The 19,476-nt window shown below is 48.1% G+C and overlaps 1 protein-coding gene across 2 annotated transcripts in view; it reads left to right on the top strand.

The window, feature by feature from the left end:
• The first annotated feature begins 930 nt into the window (after positions 1-930).
• LOC137415281 (E3 ubiquitin-protein ligase TRIM7-like) overlaps positions 931-19,476 on the top strand; it is a 40,659-nt gene continuing 22,113 nt past the window's right edge. The window contains exon 1 of one of the 2 annotated variants that reach the window (XM_078770169.1): positions 931-1,010. The gene's annotated coding sequence lies outside the window, so the exon portion shown is untranslated. Of the gene's footprint in view, positions 1,011-11,227; positions 11,313-19,476 lie in introns of those variants that run through there. The other variant, XM_078770167.1, reaches the window with a different exon arrangement.

The following is a 19,476-nucleotide window of genomic DNA, read 5'->3' as shown; positions in this document are numbered from 1 at the left end:
AGGTTGAGTTTGTAGTTCATTTCAGCCTAAAGCGTCAGGGACTGAGCATGGAAGAGAAATGGAGATGTGTGTGTGTGTGTGTGTGTGTGTGTGTGTGTGTGTGTGTGTGTGTGTGTGTGTGTGTGTGTGTGTGTGTGTGTGTGTGTGTGTGTGTGTGTGTGTGTGTGTGTTGCAGGAGTGGGTGTGGTTTTGCATGAAGGTGTTTTTGTTTGAGTGGTGAATGCTGTAAGGGTAGGTGGTCGGTTGGTTAGGTGTGATTTTTTTTGGTGTGTGAGTGAGTGGGTGAGGGGCTATGGATTCTGGGAATGGAGGTGGTTGTGTTGTTGTATTCTTTGTTCTCACTGGCTGGGGGTGGGGGTATGTACGCTTCCATGTGTAGTTGCTGCATGTGGATGTGTATGTGCCCCTGCCGGCCCACCTTATGTGCCCCTGCATCTCAAATCTAAATTTCTTGAGTAAAAAGCAATAATAACAAATTTGACTTCACTGTTCCAATACCTATGGAGGGCACTGTATATTCACCTGGTTGTTTAGTTGGTGATTTGCATGTAAAATCTACACGTCTCATTTTAAGGTGTGGTTGGGGGTGTGTCCTCGATGAGTATTTTCATCCTTGTTCATTTTATTTTCCCTCATTGTACCTTATTATTTATCATTACCTTTAAATGATAACATCGACATCGTTCAGGAGAAACAGAGTGATATTGAGAAAAGGGAGCAATGAAAATAATGACGTCACAACCATCATTTCTCCATCTTTGTTACTTTAGACAGGGAAAACAACTTCAAAAGATGATGTGGAATTTCCACAAGTGTTTGTTAAAGAACCAAGTGGAAGGTGAGAGAGAGTTTGTGATGAACTTGAAAACTGGAATAAGATCGAATAGTCACTGCGAGTAAATGACGTCATGCGTTCTTCCGAAATGACGTAACAAAACTGATATACCTGCTTTGCCTCCTGGTTGGTTGTCTGATCGTTGTCCAGATTGAACGCATCGTCCTCACGAGAGGTAAGGGATATATGGTTCTGTTACTGGATCGTGAAATAAATAACAAATTATGTTTTGTTTTAATTTGAAATGTTGATAACCATGTTTGTTGCATCATAAAGGAGAAGATACATTTATAAATAATTATGACCACATTATTTAAATATTTTTTCCAGAGTCTTTTTGAAAAGATCTCTTTTCCAAGTGGAAATAATCCACAAAGTTGGGAATGTCAAACTCGGTGGTGTAATGGAGCGTCGGCTCTGAGTCTGGGAGGTGGGAAGTTCAAACCCCGTCCGGGTCATACAAAGAGTTTGTAATTGGTACGAGCTGCTTCCTTTCTTGGCGCTCAGCATTTAAAGGGACAGAGCAGGGACAACGCTGGGAAGGCAATGGGACAACGCTGGGAAGGCAATGGCAAACCACCCAGTATAACCTACACCAATAATCTGTTCCGACATCACCCATGCTCTGTAAAACGTATGGGACACAAATCAAAAAAGTGGGAAATCTTACATTGGTGTAAATCCGTGTAAACATTGATTAACATCTGATTCCTCACACGAGAAAGTTCATACTTGGTTGGGAAAACGATTGGAGTGTGTGAGGGTGTGAGGGTGTGAGGGTGTGGGAGGGTGTGTGAGGGTGTGAGGGTGTGCGGGTGTGAGGGTGTGAGGGTGTGAGGGTGTGGGAGGGTGTGTGAGGGTGTGCGACAGGGTTGTTAAACCATGTAAGTGGCAATGGCGGTTTTTCTGGTTTTCCTTGTTTCTGTTTCTGTTTTATTAATTTATTTCTCCATTTGGTTCCTGAGGCTGATTTATAACTCACTGTTTATGACAAATGTCTCCTTCACTCAACTTGTACGTGAGGATCACACAAGGCCTAACACAAGGAATTTCAACACAGGAGGAGACCACGAGGCCCATGAAGCCTGCACAATCGTGCAAACATCCTTGTACCACTCGACCTATCTACCACTTAGAGTCATTGCCTCAGCAGTCGTTCATTTGGTTGTTGTGGACAACAATACAGAAGCAATAGAGGTCACGATCTATTTCCAACCTGGGGGAATGCCACTTGTTTTCCAGCTCTCTGCGTTTTTGTTTCTCACACTTAATTTAGTGAAAATACCAAGGAGTGTGAAAACTAATCTTCACAGATTGTGACGTGGCAGGTACATGGACATTCAACAAGGTGCAAGAACAGAGCTGTGGCGGTATTTGCCTGTTATTATGTTCAACATTTGCCATATACTTTTCATATCTCCCATATAAACCACAATGTCAGTTTGTGTGTTTGCGCAGATGTCTGTCCCCCTTCATAAGGGAAGGTTTTAAATGCCAATCTTTTAACACGAATGTGTGTTCACTGGGGTCTATTTTTGAGGACAAAACAAACTCAAAAAGCATTTTCCAGAAAAGATTAATTCTGTCTCTTCTACGAGAAATGTAGACGGTGGCTTCAAAATGAGACTCAAGGGCGGTGTACAAAAGTGTTATTTTAAACAATGAATACAAGGCGTGCAGAGTAAAAAGAATGTTCATTTACGTCCGTATGATGTTTAATACGTAAAAAGATACAAGTACACCTTGCCACTAGGCCGAGGCTTCAGACTTTGGCACGCTCATGAGGCTGCACCACTGAATAAACTGTTCCAACCCATTATTTTTGATGGGCTTTTATACTCGTACATAATAAATGCCTTCTGCTTTTCATTGATAGCATTCATTCCCTCTCTGCTCTCCCACCCTGTTCTCTCTGCCTCTGGATTATATTTAACACCATCCATATTTGCTCCTTCCTCCTCCTTTTTATTTTATATATTCATGGTCAAGGCTCGTGGAAGAGCAAGAACACTGAACGGATCATGATGCAACAGAACAAGAAGAACAGCAGAAAGAGGGGGGATACACAAACAGCAGGGCTGAAGGGGGAAATGGAAAGAGACTCGGACAAACACTGGGAGATGGGGAGGAAAGACTGAGTAGGGGAGTATGCATGCGGTGGACAAGATGGATAGTAAAAGTCTTTTTGGTATTTGAAGCAAGCTGGGGGACTGGTATGCCATTGAAGAGACAGAAAAGGCAAAATTGAGAAGATTGAGGGGGGGTGGGGGGGGCTTTTTTGTGAATTGGGATGAATTGAAATTGGGATGAAAAAGGATGAATTGATTGCATTTTAGTGAAAATCCAGATCTGGATCCAGATCTGAGAATGTTTTAAGTGATTCTTCACCACTGAGTGAAAGGGCCAAAATCCATATGTAGCATGGTATCGCAAAAAAATGAGGATGGATTTGGACAGGTTGAGTGTTTGTCAAAGACGCATCGAGACAATTTTGGTGAAAACCCAGATGTGGGTTTGAGAATTTTCTGAAGGATTCTTCACCATTGAGAGATGTGGCCAAAATGACATATTGTGCACTGTAACATGATGTTTCACAAAGTTGAGGACAGATTATAACAAAACTTGGTGGAAGAATGGGGTTAGTGGCAATAACAAGCCAATTAGATTTTGGTTCATGTTCAGATGTAGATCCGGCCTGTCAATGGAATACAAAACACAAACCTTTCAGCCTGGCGGAGGTGTGCACTCCACCGAGAGCCATTCTTGTTCCTCCACCACCGAAGGTGGAAGGAGATTGTTTTCACCCCTATCTGTCTGTCTGTCAATGAGCACGATATATCAAGAAGGAATGGACGGAATGAGACAAAACTTGCTGGACAGGTTGCGTGTGCGACAAGGACTAATTGATGAGATTTTGATAAAGATCCGGATCTGATAAGGTTTTGAGTGATTCTTCACTGTTTAATGTTAAGGCCAAAAACCATGGATAGATTGATGCCTCAAAAAAGTTATGGATGCATGCATTCCAAGTAATGCTCGGGAAAAGTTCATATACAGTGAAGGGGTACCAGTTCCCTTGAATGTACCTCTCAAATTGCTTATTCTATGGAAATCAAGGGAGGCGAAATGTGCCCCTCCCGTTTTGTGGGATCGTTTCTCTGGATGCAACTTTAACATACAACAGCACAACAACAGGCATTTTAAGGCCATTTTCCCTGCTAGAGCGGGGGTTAGCCTTGCGGTCCCCATGACATTGTTCTCCATTTTGCCCTATTTTCTGCATCTCCCCTTGTTAACCCCCTTGCCCGCATTTCTTTTTCGACCATCATTAGCCAAGTATTTCTCGGTCTTCCCCGTCCTCTACTTCCTTCTACATTCATTTCCATCACTCTTCTCAACCAGTCACTTTCATCCTTCCTCAACACATCACCAAACCATATCAACCTGTTTCTCTTCAAAGCATCCATCACAGGCTCCATTCCCATCATCTTTCGCAATTCATCATTTGTCTTCCTCTCTCAACGATACTCCACACATCCACCGAACCATTAGCATTTCCACCCTTTCCAGCCTTCGTTGCTGCTCTATGTTCATTACCCATGTCTCGCTCCCATTAATCATAACACTTCTCACACATGCAGCATACACCTTTCCCTTCAGCTTCAACGACACTCCCCTCCTCATCAGCACGCCACTCAGTTCCCGAAACTTCTTCCATGCACATCTCACTCGAGCAACCATTGCCGAGTCTGATCCACCTTCTCCATTCAGCATGTCTCCTAGGTAACAAAATGTTTTCACACCTTCCAGCTTCATGCCGTCTCCAAGATCCAACTCAACATTTCCTCCATCTGCAGCTCCCTCTGTGCACACCTTACATTTGAATGTAGCAGCCACACTGGTTAATGACCCTCTCAAGCCACTACTTTTTTGATGAACCCACTCAGCGCACATTGTACATTGAATGGAATTCACTCCGACACCCTTCCTGCACACAGCACACGGCCATTTCCCAGTTCTTTCCACCTCACCACATGCTTTACCACTTGCCATCACCTTCGTCTTTACGATATTCACCTTCAGACATTTTGTCTCCATACATTCCTTCCACTTGTTCATCTTTTCCTTCAGTCCATCCATACTTTCTGCAATCAACACCAGATCATTTGCATACAACAACTCCCACGGTAAACCCTCCTTTACGTTCTGAGCCAGCACCTCCATCACAGCTACAAATAGTAGTGGACTTAGTACCGACCCCTGATGCACTCCCACCTTCACCTCAAACTCACAACTGTTCCCGTCCTTCGTCCTTACAGCTGTGCGCGCTCTTTTGTACATTGCCATCACTACTCTGATCAACCATTCCTCCACTCCTAACTTCCTCAATGTCCATGTCACTACTTCACGTGGAACCCTATCCAATGCTTTCTCCAGATCAACAAACCCAAGAAACAACTTCTTCCTCTTCTCCATGTACTTCTCCTGCAACTGCCTCACAATAAAAAGCGCGTCTGTCGTTCCTCTTCCTGGCATAAATCCAAACTGCATTTCGTCAATCTTCACTTTCTTCCTTATCCTCTTCTACAACACCTTTTCCAATACCTTCATTCCATGCTCCAATAACTTTATCGCTCGATACGAGCCACAGTCCAGAGGGTCACCTTTCCCCTTGTATAGAGGGACAAGGGTACCCAGTTCCCAATCCACTGGAATGCAGCCTTCTTTAACAACCAGATTGCAGATCTCTGTCATTCTCTTCACACCCCAATTTCCCGCTGCCTTCAACATATCTCCCACAACTCAACTTTAACATGGCGACTGAAAATTCGTTTCTTGGCTTAAACTGGATGAAATTGCCTGCAAATTGCAGAAATAAATGCTTTGCACGTTGAGGTAATATGTTGCAAGTTTCAGCAATGTCCGTTAAGCATTCTTGAGTTTTATTAAGAAAACCCCCAAATTCACGATGGTGTCCGTCCGTCCATCCGCCTGTCCACCCAAAATGTGTTGTCGCTCATATCTCAAAGGCTATACATTGAAACGAGCTGAAACAAGGTCTGGCGAGTCGGGTGGATGAGGATGTCACTCAAAATGCAGGTCCTCGATTGTTGCAGCTGTGGTGCGGGCAGTATGGGGCCGAGCATTGTCATGCTGGAGCAAAACACCTGTAGTGAGTAGTCCAAGACGTTTTGATCTGATTGCTGGTTTCAGATCAGATTCAGATTTGTTTTCATTTCAGTTTCAGATTTCAGTTTCAGATTCAGTTTTCAGATTTGGCGGCTCCTTGGCAGAGTATCGTTGAGAGAGAGTAAGACAAATGATGGATTGCGAAAGATAATGGGAATAGAGCCTGTGATTGATGCTGTGAAGAGGAACAGGTTGAGATGGTTTGGTCATGTGTTGAGGAAGGATGAAAGTGAATGGTTGAGAAGAGTAATGGTATTGAATGTAGAAGGAAGTAGAGGACAGGGAAGACCGAGAAAGACTTGGCTAAAGATGGTGGAAGAAGAAATGCTGGCAAGGGGGTTAACAAGGGGAGATGCAGAAAATAGCGCAAAATGGAGATCATTGTCATGGGGACCGCAAGGCTAACCCCTGCTCTAGCAGGGAAAATGGCCTTAAAATGCATGTTGTTGTTGTTGTTGTTTTGTTGCTGGTTTCAGATGATTTTTAAGGAGGTCCCAATATGACGCACTGGTGACTGTGGTCCCTCTGGGCATGTAATGCCCCACAAGTGGACGTCAGCTGTCCCAGAAGAGCGTCAGCATCACTTTTCCAGTGAATGGCTGTGTGCGGAATTTTTTGGGCTACGGTAAAGTTGAATGGCACCACTCTTTGCTTGCCCTCTACATTCCTGGCTGAAAGTAGTGGACCCAGCTTTCATCCCCAGTCACTATACGCTGTAAGAAAGCATCGCCTTCTGTTTCATCACGTCGCAGAAGTTCTTCACATGCCTCCACTCGCCGTTTTTTCAGTTCGGGTGTGAGTTGTCTGGACACCCATCTTGCAGACACTTTGCTGAACCCCAGCACGTTGTGAATGATATGGTATGCTGAACCATGGCTAATGTTCAATTTGGAGACCACGACATCCAGCGTAATGCCATGGTTTTCCTTTAGCATGCGCTCAACTCCTGCAACCATTTCTGGTGTGTTGGCTGTGTGAGGCTTACACGAGGGAGCAGCATCTGCCACACTGAACACTCCTCTTTCAAACTTCCTGTCCCAGTCGTACACCTGCTGCAGCAATAAACATGCATCACCATATTGCATTATCATTCTGCGATAGATTTCACTGGGATTCATACCCTCACTTACCAAGAAACGGATGACAGAACGTTTCTCCTCCCTGGTGCATGCTTCTAAGGGAGCCGCAATCTTGGTTTGTTAGGGTTGGCTCAACTGAGGTCATACGCTCAATGTTGCCAGATCTAAAACAGGCAAAACTTGACTCTTACCCATAGATATAACATTGGGTAGGTGGGGGTAATATGGACCCCCGAAGCCAAAGTCCCGATAGAGGCTATACAAATAGACAAGGAAAATTTCCAAATAATGATATATTTAGACAACCAGACAGCCTACATCCCCATGCAGTTTGGGTTGAATAAAATCAAAGACATATGATTGAGGGGACAAATAAAAATATGCCATCAGTGTCCATATTCCAAACAACGTGGGGAATATGGACCCCCCATTGGGGTAATATGGACCGCGGGTCCATGTCACCTCAATGTGGTAAGTCCAGTTTCTTTTCGACAAATGTTCCCTGGGACAAATGTTACTTTTCGATTTTTCAGTGAACAACAACCTTAGCGACACTCGTCACAGACGAAATCACCTATACCCTCATAGTCAGTTTCGTTTTCGTGGGCCCATTGCTTGCATTCACTGCATTGGATCCAAGAAAATTCAGGTGGATCCACAAATAACTCATTGCAATATATGCGGTAGAAATTACTCATGCAGTTTTCAGGTCCTTTTCTGTGTCGCTTAGTAGACTTGGTAACCTGCTTTCGAATGGGAGGACCGCGCTTTGTTCGTGGTCTGTTGCCTTTTTTCGCTTTCAAATTAGTTGGGGATAAAGGATTCTGCTTCTCGCGTGTTGGCCCTTTCTTCAGTGCCCTTCTCTCTTGTTCTTGATGTTCCACGATCAAACGTCTTTTATAAGGAGAGGATGTGATGATTACGCTTTTTCGGGGCGAGTTAAATCTCCGACAGTGCATAGTCACTCGGATTTTTATCCAGAATCAAGTGTACATGTTATCGGCTGTTAACAAACAGCTGATACTTGACGGCTACTTGGACCATGCCTAGTTTTGATTAGTCACATATTTCGGTGCAGAAAAATGTATTTGATTCAAATTTTGACAGTGAATATGCTGTTTTGTGGACTTATTCTATTAGCTTTCTGTGTGGGGAATATGGACATCGACCACGGGGAATATGGACATGGGCCCATATTAGACACCACCAAAGGGTCCATATTCCCCACACCATGCCTCTCGATCATGTCAGCATGCCCAGTACATATGCGCTGGGATGGAGTTTTCTACACACAGTGGTGCTGTAGACAGCTCTCATGTGTACTCAGCCAGGGACACCACTCATCAATCAAGCTAGTGACTACATGTACATACACAGTACTGCATGCTTATGAATTGTAAAATTTGAGATGAAAACTTTTGGAAGTATGCACTTACCGTCATTAAAGAGTTTGAATCAACTGCAGTTGTTCACTTGCTGGTCGGCCATACTTGTTTATCCCGTGATATGGAGACGAGGCTTGATGCAGTGCATCATGGGAAATTCAGTGGGGTCCATATTCCCCCGGGGTCCATATTACCCCCACCCACTGTATGTAGTCTTCAACTAGACACATAACATTCTCGAATTTATGTCGCCATTTTAAGGTTACTTGTTGACTGGCCCTCGTATTTTGTGTTGCTGTTGCTTTTGTAATGAGAAGCGGCTTGGGAAAAACGCCATGATAAAGTTATCTTAACACGGGTATACACCTCAACATGCAACCCCCTTGGTGGGGAAAACACCCTTGGCGTGTGGGGGAAGTTAAATTTCTCCAACCTCCATCGTGTGACTTACTTGTCTTCCTGTCAAGTTCGGTTGCGATTGGATAAGTAACGTATTTGTGTATTTGTGGAACTAGTGCACCCACTCACTCCGGGAGTGGCAGGAAGGGTCATTCCTCTTTGGGGTATATAGATTGCAGTCAATCTATGGTCCTGTCTCAAGAACGTTGGGTGTGTGTTCATTTACCAATTTTATTGTGGAGAGAATGCCATTTGGTCGAAGCATTTGAGCAGGCACTCCATTCAAAACCGTTAAGAAATGGCGGGCTTGGCAAGCGCAAGCTAGTTGCTTGGAAAATTAGCACAACCCATGCTTCCTCCCTTTGTTTCGTGTGAAACAGCAGGAGCGAGTTTCAAAAGTTTGCTCCTAAAAATGGCACGTTAGCGGCAAGAAGGGTCATGTTATTAACCCAACCCCTATGGGGTATATAGAGTACAGTATATCTTAGCTCAGTTCTGAAAGTAAAAAACCTACCTCATGGATGTTGGGATTCCTCCAAATTTCATTATTTAGTGTTATAAACAGCATAAGCAACTGTTTGAAAAGCTAATCATAGGCCCACGTGTTTGTGGTTTATAATATTTTTACTTCTCTTGGAGGCCGTTGGGCCGTTGTTCGCATGGAAATGCCATGATAAGCTATTTATAAACATTGACTCGACGTTTGTTCAAGGAGGAAAAACACCTTGAGGAGGTGGGATATTATTGGTATTAATATTGTTTTGTAATAACATTATTATTATGCTATTGTCGTTAGTTTTGTAATTCGAAGCGGTCTTGGAAAAACGCCACGATAAAGCTAACTTACCATGGATATACACCTCAACATGCAACCCCATTGACAGCAATGGTGGGGAAAACCTGCTCGGGGGAGAAAACCCCCCTGCAGAGGGGGACAAATGAATGCACTAAAACCTTCATTGTGTAACCCTTAGTCATCCTGTCAAGTTTGGTTGAGATTGGATAAGTAATGACGGAATATATTGCGGTCAAACATTCATCAGTCAGACAGACAGACAGACAGACACAAAATGCCATATTTTAGTATGATGATGGGGAAGATGATACACTTTTACTATCTCCATTATCAACATACAACTTGAATTATTTATTTAATAAATACACTTTTACCATCTCCACTACCAACACACAACTTTGAATTACTTATTTACAAAATACACTTTTACCATCTCCACTTCAAACACACAACTTTGAATTACTTATTTACTAAATACACTTTTACCATCTCCACTTCCAACACACAACTTTGAATTACTTATTTACAAAATACACTTTTACCATCTCCACTTCAAACACACAACTTTGAATTACTTATTTACTAAATACACTTTTACCATCTCCACTTCCAACACACAACTTTGAATTACTTATTTACTAAATACACTTTTACCATCTCCACTACCAACATACAACTTTGAATTACTTATTTATTAAATACACTTTTACCATCTCCACTACCAACACACAACTTTGAATTACTTATTTACTGAATACACTTTTACCATCTCCATGACCAGCACACAACTTTTAATTACTTATTTACTGAATACACTTTTACCATCTCCATGACCAGCACACAACTTTGAATTACTTATTTACTGAATACACTTTTACCATCTCCATGACCAGCACACAACTTTGAATTACTTATTTACGAAATGCAGTTTCACCATCTCCATGACCAGCACACAACTTTGAATTACTTATTTACGAAATGCAGTTTCACCATCTCCATGACCAGCACACAACTTTGAATTACTTATTTACGAAATGCACTTTAACCAGCTCCACTGCTAACACAAAACTTTAAACTGCTGTATATATTTATTTATATCCCCAATCCTATCTCCACTGTGTACTTATACATTAATTTCGTTGTTTAGGTGGTTACCTGTAAAACGTGATTTACCTGTAAAATCAACACGTCCCATTTTAAGGTGTGGTTGGGCGTGTGTTCTCTGAGGATTTGCATTCTTGCTCATTTTATTTTCCATCTTTGTACCTTTTAATTTATTATTACCTTCAAATGATAAAATCCACATTGTTCAGGAGAAACTGAGAATGAGACTGAGAAAAGAGAGGAATTCGTATTTTGACGTCACAACCATCTTTTCTCCATCTTTGTTACTTTACACAGGGAAAACAACTTCAAAGGATGATGTGTAATTTCCACAAGTGTTTATGATTGAACCAAGTGGCTGAGAGTTTGTGGTGGACTTGAAAACCGGAATAAGATTTAATAGTCACTGCAAGTAAATGACGTCAATGCATTCCCACGTGACATAACAAAACTGAAATACCTGCTTTGCTTCCTCGTTGGTTATCTGATCGTCGTGTAGTTTAAACGAATCTTCGTTACGAGAGGTAAGGGATTACTTTAAGGTTACTGGATTGTGAAATAAATAACATATTATGTTTTGTTTTAATTAGAAATGTTGATAACCATGTTTGTTGCATCACAAAGGAGGAGATACATTCATAAATAATTTTTTCCCGGAGTCTTTTCAAAAAGATTTTTTTCCCAAGTGTATCAAGTAAATAATCCATTGGTGGGGAAGGGGTCAAAGCTGGTGGTTTAATGGAGCGTCCGCTTTGAGCCTGGGAGGGTCGGAGAAACAAACCCCGTCCGAGTCATACAAAGAATTTTTTTTATAAATGGTACAAGCTGCTTCCTTGCTTGGTGCCCAGGATTTAAAAGGATAGACCATGGACAAGCAACGCTAGGAAGGCAATGGCAAACCACCCAGTGTAACCTTTGCCAATAATCTGTTTCGGCATCACCGACACTCTGTGGAGTATGGGACACAAATCAAAAAAGAACATCGAGTAAAAAAGGTGGGAAATCTTACATTGGTGACTGCACACACTGGCGAGGCTCTGACCTGTTAAAAGCTCCATCTTGTTTTATTTTTGAGTCAGGGACTCAGAGTCCTTGGGAGGAGAAGGGGAATTGCTAGATTGCGATCACAATTTTGCCCTGGAGAAAAGTACACCTTGTTGGGCTGCGCACACACTACTCGATTGCCAGAGAGGTAGGCCACAACGCGTTAGTACAACAAAGATTCTTTATTCAAAGCTCGCACTTCAGCACTGGGCGGGCTCGAGTTTAGAGCCCGCATATATGTGCCGAGGCCATGCCTTGTGCCCGGGCGTGGCCGATCGGTCGAAAGGCGGGGCATGAGCTTTCGCTCCCCACCTGGACGCGCGCGCCACCCACTGGTGCACGGAATTATTGCCCCTTGTGCCCGCCACACGCGCCCCCCCAGAATTCCCGCGCACCTGAAGGGTGAGTTTGTGGGGAAGCCGGATGACCCGGCCGAAACGCCCCCTGGCGAGGGGTGCCGGGCTGGGGGGTGGCGGGGCTGGGGGGTCCCGGGGGTCCAACAGCAGGGGGGTGGCCTCGACGCGGAGGCAGAGCTGCTTGCGGGACGTGGTCCGGATCGAGGTGGGCCAGCTTGAGGCGGTCCACGGAGATGCGATCCGGGGCACCGCCGATGTCGATGGTGAAGTATTTGTCCCCGGTCTCCAGCACGCGGAAGGGCCCGTCGTACGGGGGCCGTAGCGGTGCCCGGCGGGCGTCGTGCCGGACGAAGACATACTTCGCCGTGCGAAGCTCCGGGGCGACATGGGAAGGCGGGTCACCATGGTGTGCCGTCGGCACCGGGGCCTCCGGGCGGTCTCCTGAAGGGCGGAGCGCTGCTGCGCCGCGGACCAAGGAGCCGTGGAGTCGGGGATGAATTCCCCCGGTACCCGCAGTGGTTGCCCGAAGACCAACTCCGCCGAGGACGTGCGCAGGTCGTCCTTGGGCGCCGTCCTGAGGCCCAGCAGGACCCAGGGAGTCAGTCGACCCAGCCACCGTCGCGGAGGCTGGCCCGGAGCGCGGCCTTCATGGAGCGGTGAAAGCACTCGCACAGGCCATTGGCCTGGGGGTGGTAGGCCGTGGTGCGGTGTAGTTTCACCCTGAGGCCTTGCGCCACCGTGGCCCAGAGCTCCGAAGTGAACTGGGGGCCGCGGTCGGACGAGATGTCCGAGGGGGCACCGAACCGGGCAACCCAAGTGGCGATAAAGACTTGCGCCACATCAGCCGCAGGCGTCGCTGTGAACCCCCCGCGAGGGGGGCAGGGGTCCCACCAAGTCGACGTGCACGTGGTCAAAACGACGCTCGGGCACCGCAAACGGGGCCAACGGGGCCTGTGTGTGGCGGTGAACCTTTGCATGCTGGCACGCGAGGCACGTCCTGGCCCAGTCGCGGACGTCCTTCCGGAGGCCATGCCAGACGAACTTCGCCGCGACGAGCTTCTGGGATGCCTTCGTGCCCGGGTGAGACAGGCCGTGGATGGCGTCGAAAACTGGGCGCCGCCAGCCAGCGGGCACGATGTGGCGAGGCCGGCCGAGGGAGACGTCGCCTAGGAGGGCCGCACCCGTGGCGTCGAACGGCACCTCGGTGACGCGGAGGCCCGTGACGGTGGTCCGCAAGGCCTGGACGCCGGGGTCGGTGGTCTGGTCCTCCGCCATCCGGGTATAGTCGACCCCGTGGTGGACCGCGTGCACGACTGACCGGGAAAGGCAATCCGCCACCAGGTTGTCTTTACCCGCCACGTGATGGTTGTCCGTCATGTACTCAGACACGGCAGAGAGGTGATGCTGCTGCCGTGCCGACCATGGCTCGGCGACCTTGGCCATCGGGAACACAAGAGGCTTGTGGTCGACGAAAGCCGTGAACGGGCGGCCCTCGAGCAGATGGCGGAAGTGTCGGACCACCAGGTGGAGCCCTAGCAGCTCGCGGTCAAAGGTGCTATAGCGGCGTTCATGCGGGCGAAGCTGCCGGCTAAAAAACGCGAGCGGTTGCCAAGCACCACGCACCCACTGCTCATGCACCGCACCCACCACATAGTCCGACGCGTCGGTGGTGAGCGCGATCGGGGCATTGGGTGCCGGGTGCGCCAGCATGGTGGCTTTGGCCAGGGCCAGCTTTGCGCCCGCAAACGCCATGGCCATCGGCTCCGACCAGGCGACGTCACCTTTGCCCGGCTTGCCCCGGAGGGCCTCGTGCAGGGGGCGGAGGAGTTGGGCGACATGGGGCACGAAGCGGTGGTAAAAATTTACCATTCCCAGGAACTCCTGGAGTCCCTTGATCGTGCGGGGCCGCGGGAAATCACTGACCACCTCCACCTTGGCCGGTAAAGGGACGGCCCCGTGCCTGGTGATGCGGTGCCCCAATAAGTCGATGGTGGCGACGCCGAAACGGCACTTGGCGGGGTTGATGATTAGGCCATGCTGGCCCAGGCGTTCAAAAAGCGTGCGGAGGTGGAGTAGGTGCTCCTCCCGGGACGCGCTCGCGACTAGGATGTCGTCCAGGTAGACGAAGAGGAAAGTTAGGTCGTGCAAGACGCTGTCCCTAAGCCGTTGGAATGCCTGGGCCACATTCTTCAACCCAAAGGGCATCCTCAGGAACTCGAAGAGGCCGAAAGGGGTGATGACGGCCATCTTCGGGACATCATCCGGTTGGACGGGGACCTGGTGGTAGCCCCGGATGAGGTCCACCTTGGAAAACACGGTCGTGTTTGCCAACCAGGCGGAAAAGTCCTGGATATGCGGGACCGGGTAGCGGTCGGGGGTGGTGGCATCATTGAGCCGGCGGTAGCCCCCGCACGGCCGCCATCCTCTGCCGGGCTTCGGCACAATGTGCAGAGGAGAAGCCCAAGCGCTGTTGGAGCGCCGTACGATCCCCAGCCGCTCCAGCGTGTCGAACTCCGCTTTCGCCACGGCGAGCTTCGTGGGCTCGAGTCGGCGTGCCCGGGCATAGACTGGCGGCCCGACTGTGGGGATATGGTGCTCCACCCGTGTTTAACGGTCACCGCTGAGAAGGTGGGCCGCGTGAGGGCCGGGAAACTGGCGAGGAGGCGGGTAAAGTCGTCCGCTGCCGGAAGCGTGCAAACTAAACTCGCTGGGACGGAACCTTCCAGCAAGCTGCTTGGCAAGCCGCTCAGTGAGCCGCTCAGTGAGCCGCTCAACGAGCCGCTCAGCGAACAAGCGAGCAAGCTGAAGGTTTTGGCCTGGACGAGCCGTCTGCGCTTCACGCCGACCAACAGCCCATTCGCACAAAGGAAGTCCGCACCGAGCAGTGCCATCGGCACGCTGGTGGTCACGAACGACCATTGAAAGCGCTGCCCTCCGAACCGCAGTGAGAGGCAACACTTCCCAAATGTGTGGATGGGTGTACCGTTGGCGGCAAGCAAAGCGGGGCCCCGGCCCGCGGCTTGCTCGTCGGACGCGGAGGCAGGGAGGACGCTTACCTGCGCTCCTGTGTCGCAAAGGAAACGGCGCCCGGACAAGGTGTCCGTGATGAACAGGAGGCTGCCGGAATGGCCGACGCTCAGGGCCGCTAATGAGCGCCAGCCCGGTCGTTTCCCGACCTGTCAAAAGAGCACGGTGGACGACACGATTTAGCCTTGCGGCCGAACCTGGCGTGGTAGTAGCACCAGGTTTGCGGCGGCGGCGGCGGCCGCGGCGGCCACAGTGTTGGCGGCGGCGGTGGTGGGCAGGGCGCGGCAGCGGCCACGAGGGGCGCTGTAGCCGCCGCCCCGGGATCCACTACGGCAGCACCACAAACCGACCGCGTGTCGCAGGCTGCGAAAAATTGTCGGCCTCTACGGCCAGGGCGGAGGGTTCCTTTATTTTGGAACCGGCCAGCGCGATGCGTACCTGTGCAGGTAGCTGGCGTAGGAAAAGCGCCCGGAATAAGAAATCCGGGGGCTGGTCACCAAGCAGCGACAGCATAAATTCCATCCGGACGGATGGTCGTGTGTCGCCGAGTTCGGGAAGGTCCAGGAGGCGATCGGCCCGTTCGAGCTCTGTGAGCCCGAACGTGGCGAGCAGGAGACGTTTGAGCGCCTCGTACTTGTGGTCGCCCGGTGGGCGCCGAAGGATGGACACGACGTGGGCGGCAGTGCCGGGCCCGAGGGCGGCGACCACGTGGTAGTACCGGGTCTCGTCCGCCGTGATGCCTTGGAGCTGGAACTGAGCTTCGGCCTGGACAAACCAGATGTCGGCTTGCGCTTCCCAAAACTCCGGGAGTTTAACTGCGACGGCGTTGGTGGCCATGGCGCGTTCGGTGGTCAGCGACGGCTGAACCAATCGTGGTCACCAGTGTGGTGCTGCGCACACACTACTCGATTGCCAGAGAGGTAGGCCACAACGCGTTAGTACAACAAAGAGTCTTTATTCAAAGTTCGTACTTCAGCACTGAGCGGGCTCGAGCTTAGAGCCCGCCTATATGTGCCGAGGCCACACCTAGTCCCCGGGCGTGGCCGAGCGGTCGAAAGGTGGGGCATGAGCTTTCGCTCCCCGCCTGGACGCATCAGACCCCCGGCACCCCCCAGCCCCGCCGTCCCGCTACTCCCCAGCCCTGCACGCATCGCCAGAGGGCGTTTCGGCCGGGTCATCCGGCTTCCCCGCAAGCTCACCCTTCAGGTGCGCGGGAATTCTGGGGGGGCGCGTGTGGTGGACACATTGTCAGTGGGCAATAATTCCGCGCACCAGTGGGTGGCGCGAGCGTCTGGGTGTGGAGGCGCAGCTCGGGCCACGCCCGGAGCGAAGGCGTCACGAGGCGCAGGGTGGAACTGAGGACATGCCCCGCCTGTCGGCCGACCGGCCACGCCCGGGGGCAATGTCAGGACACAGGACGTGGTCAGGAGCCACCCACTGGTGCGCAGAATTATTGCCCCTTGTGCCCGCCACAATCTCAAGATACACACTTCAAACAACTCTCCCAATAATACAATTCATTTGGGCAATTTTTACATTCAGGAGTAAAATAGGATTTTGAAAACATGTCACCGGTTGTGAATCCTCATAGCAGGTGAGGCCTGATGGAATCCCAGTCTGTTTGATTTGTGGATTTGCTAGTGAATTCAGTGCCCCATTAACGATATTGATACATTTGTGGGGGTAGGGCAGAAATACCATCGTGGAGTTAAGATTGTATAGGTTTTAGCATGGACCTTGCACACAAAGAAGAGGAACCATGATATAATAAATAAGGAACCTGTCAGGTTAAGAGTGTTTGCATGTCACCACACGGAGGGTGGTTTTGTATTCACTAGATAGGGTTTAAGGATAATTCCCAGTATGTAATTGCCTCCTGTGATTTTCCCTTCTGTTTTTTACAAGTAAAAAGACCGGCCATAAAAACCCTGGTTCAACAACAACAACAATAACAACAACGGCCATTAAGCCGACATTGCCAACAGAAAGACGAACATTCCCGAACGAGTGCTAGATTACGCCTCCAAGGGATCGTGACCGATCGGCCACACCCCGAAGTTCGTCGTTGGTTGAGAGCATATGGAATGATTCAATGGGGCGTGGGGATTGGTCGGGGAGTGACTTCAGCTAGGGAAAAAGGAGGGTGTGTCCCTGCCCCTCTCTCTCTCTCTTTGGTGCTGGCTTGGTGGCGGGTGGTTGCGTTTTCTCGTGTGTGCTTGAGGAGAACTGTTTGGAGCCCAGAAAACCTTGCAGCGTTGGAGCCTGGGGTGTTGTTTTGACTCGGAACTCTTCCAGGGAGCTAAGGACCGGGTTGTTCTGGCAAGGCCTGAATCGAGCGGGGGAACGTTTGGCTGCCTGCTGCATGGCTCAGTGTGCTGGTGTGCTTAACCGGCCCCATTGTTTGGGCGCTTTGATGCGCGGTCCTCTAGTCGACTGACCCCACCAAAGTGCTCGACGAGGCCAGAGCTGAGTGCCAAATAAAAGACGGGATTTTCTTTTTATTTTCTTTAATCATACCCCTGTCTGTATTCAGGTATGAGTGGAGACGTCTCAAATTACGATATTCGTTTTTACCTCACCTTTCATTCCTATGACATTGCACTTATTTTCATTCAACCATTATTTATTGTATTTCTTTGTCGAGCCTGTGTGTTCGTTTCTGTGTTTGTGGGTTTTGGATAACCCCCCTCGTGCTGATCGGCACAGGAAAGGACCTCGTGACCTTCGGTCCCACGCGCACCATGAAAGGAACTGACATTAATTTGGTTGGACGCCTCGGGAGTAGCAACTATTGGCCACCCATCATCTTGAGGTGTTTACCCCGGTGATGCGACAATATCTTAAATTCTTCATTCAAAGAGGGAACTATTCCAGCACAGTGGAAAAAAGCAATTGTTGTCCCAATCCCGAAGACCTCTAGACTAGTTTGGAATAAACTCAGACCAATATCGTTGACTGATCACTTTGCAAAATTAGCTGAAACCTTTGCAACTCGATGCTTACTCAGTGACATTAAGGACAATATTGACATCAATCAGTTTAGTAACCGAGCAGGTTATTCCACCTCACACTTCCTTGTTAAGTGTTTTCATTAATTAACTTGTTAATTGTTAACAATCTGTATGTGCACGCTGACAAACAACTAAGTCACCGCTTGGTGGTTGCAACAGATTTCTCTAAAGCTTTTGATATAATATGTACAATGTGATTGTAACATCGTCTATTCAAATGGGTGTCGGGGCCTGCCTTATTTTTCTGGATATGTGGTTTCTTGGATAAAAGAGTTCGATATGTTAGATACAAGGGTACCTTGTCTGTAAATCAAATCCTGTATGAAGGGGTACCAAAGTGTACCAAATTGGGCCCTCTCTGTTGTTTGGCTCAAACCAATGATGCAACGACTCAGCATGATGACGATGCTCATATTCTAACCTTCAAGTATGTTGATGACATGACATTGATTGAGGATTGAAGGGGCAGGGAAGCTAATGTGACAATACAATCTGCCTTGAATGTTTTTACTCAATGGGCAATGAAAAATAACATGAATTTGAATACTGATAAGTGTGTGCTTATGGACGTTTGTTTCATGAAGCAACCTCCGCCAAAGCCTCAATTTACGATCCAAGCGACTTTACTGCAGATGTTTGATCACATGAAAATACTGGGTTTTGTCATCTGATCTGATCTGGAGTGGAATCTTCACATCAGCAATATTGTCACCAGGGCAAATGGAAAGTTGTTTATGTTGAAGATGCTGAAAAAGTTTAACTTAGCCGTGGAAGATTTTTGATTTGAAGATTTTTAGAGGATACTGTTCCAGTTTGGAATGCTGGTCTCATGATCCGCCAAGATAACCAACTGGAACAGCTTCAGAAAATGGCTCTCCGAATCATTCTCGGACAATCATATAATCAGACCCTTCAGTTTTGTGATATTCCACCCTTCAAACAATGTCGGCTTGAAACTTGTCCGAGATTTTCAGGCCAATTTCTAACATCTAATGAGTTTCGACATTGGTTTCCAGACCTGAGGCAGGATCGGACACAATATTCTCTCAGAAACTCATCTCAACTCTCACAAATCACATGTAAAACCCAAAGGTAAAAAAACAGTGCTGTACCATACTTTATTATTATTAATGAATAATATACATTGTACTCCCTTTTTAACGATGTCCTCTTTTAATATTTTTAAAATATAAATAAATTCCATGTTTATCTTTTTGTACCATTCTGCTGATTCTGCTGCACCAATTCTT

This window comes from Myxine glutinosa, chromosome 1 (assembly GCF_964187855.1).
Source record: "Myxine glutinosa chromosome 1, kmMyxGlut1.1, whole genome shotgun sequence".
In the NCBI taxonomy this organism is placed as follows: Eukaryota; Metazoa; Chordata; class Myxini; order Myxiniformes; family Myxinidae; genus Myxine; species Myxine glutinosa.
The sequence above is the reverse complement of the archived record's forward strand: the minus strand, read 5'-3'. Positions and strand labels throughout refer to the sequence as shown.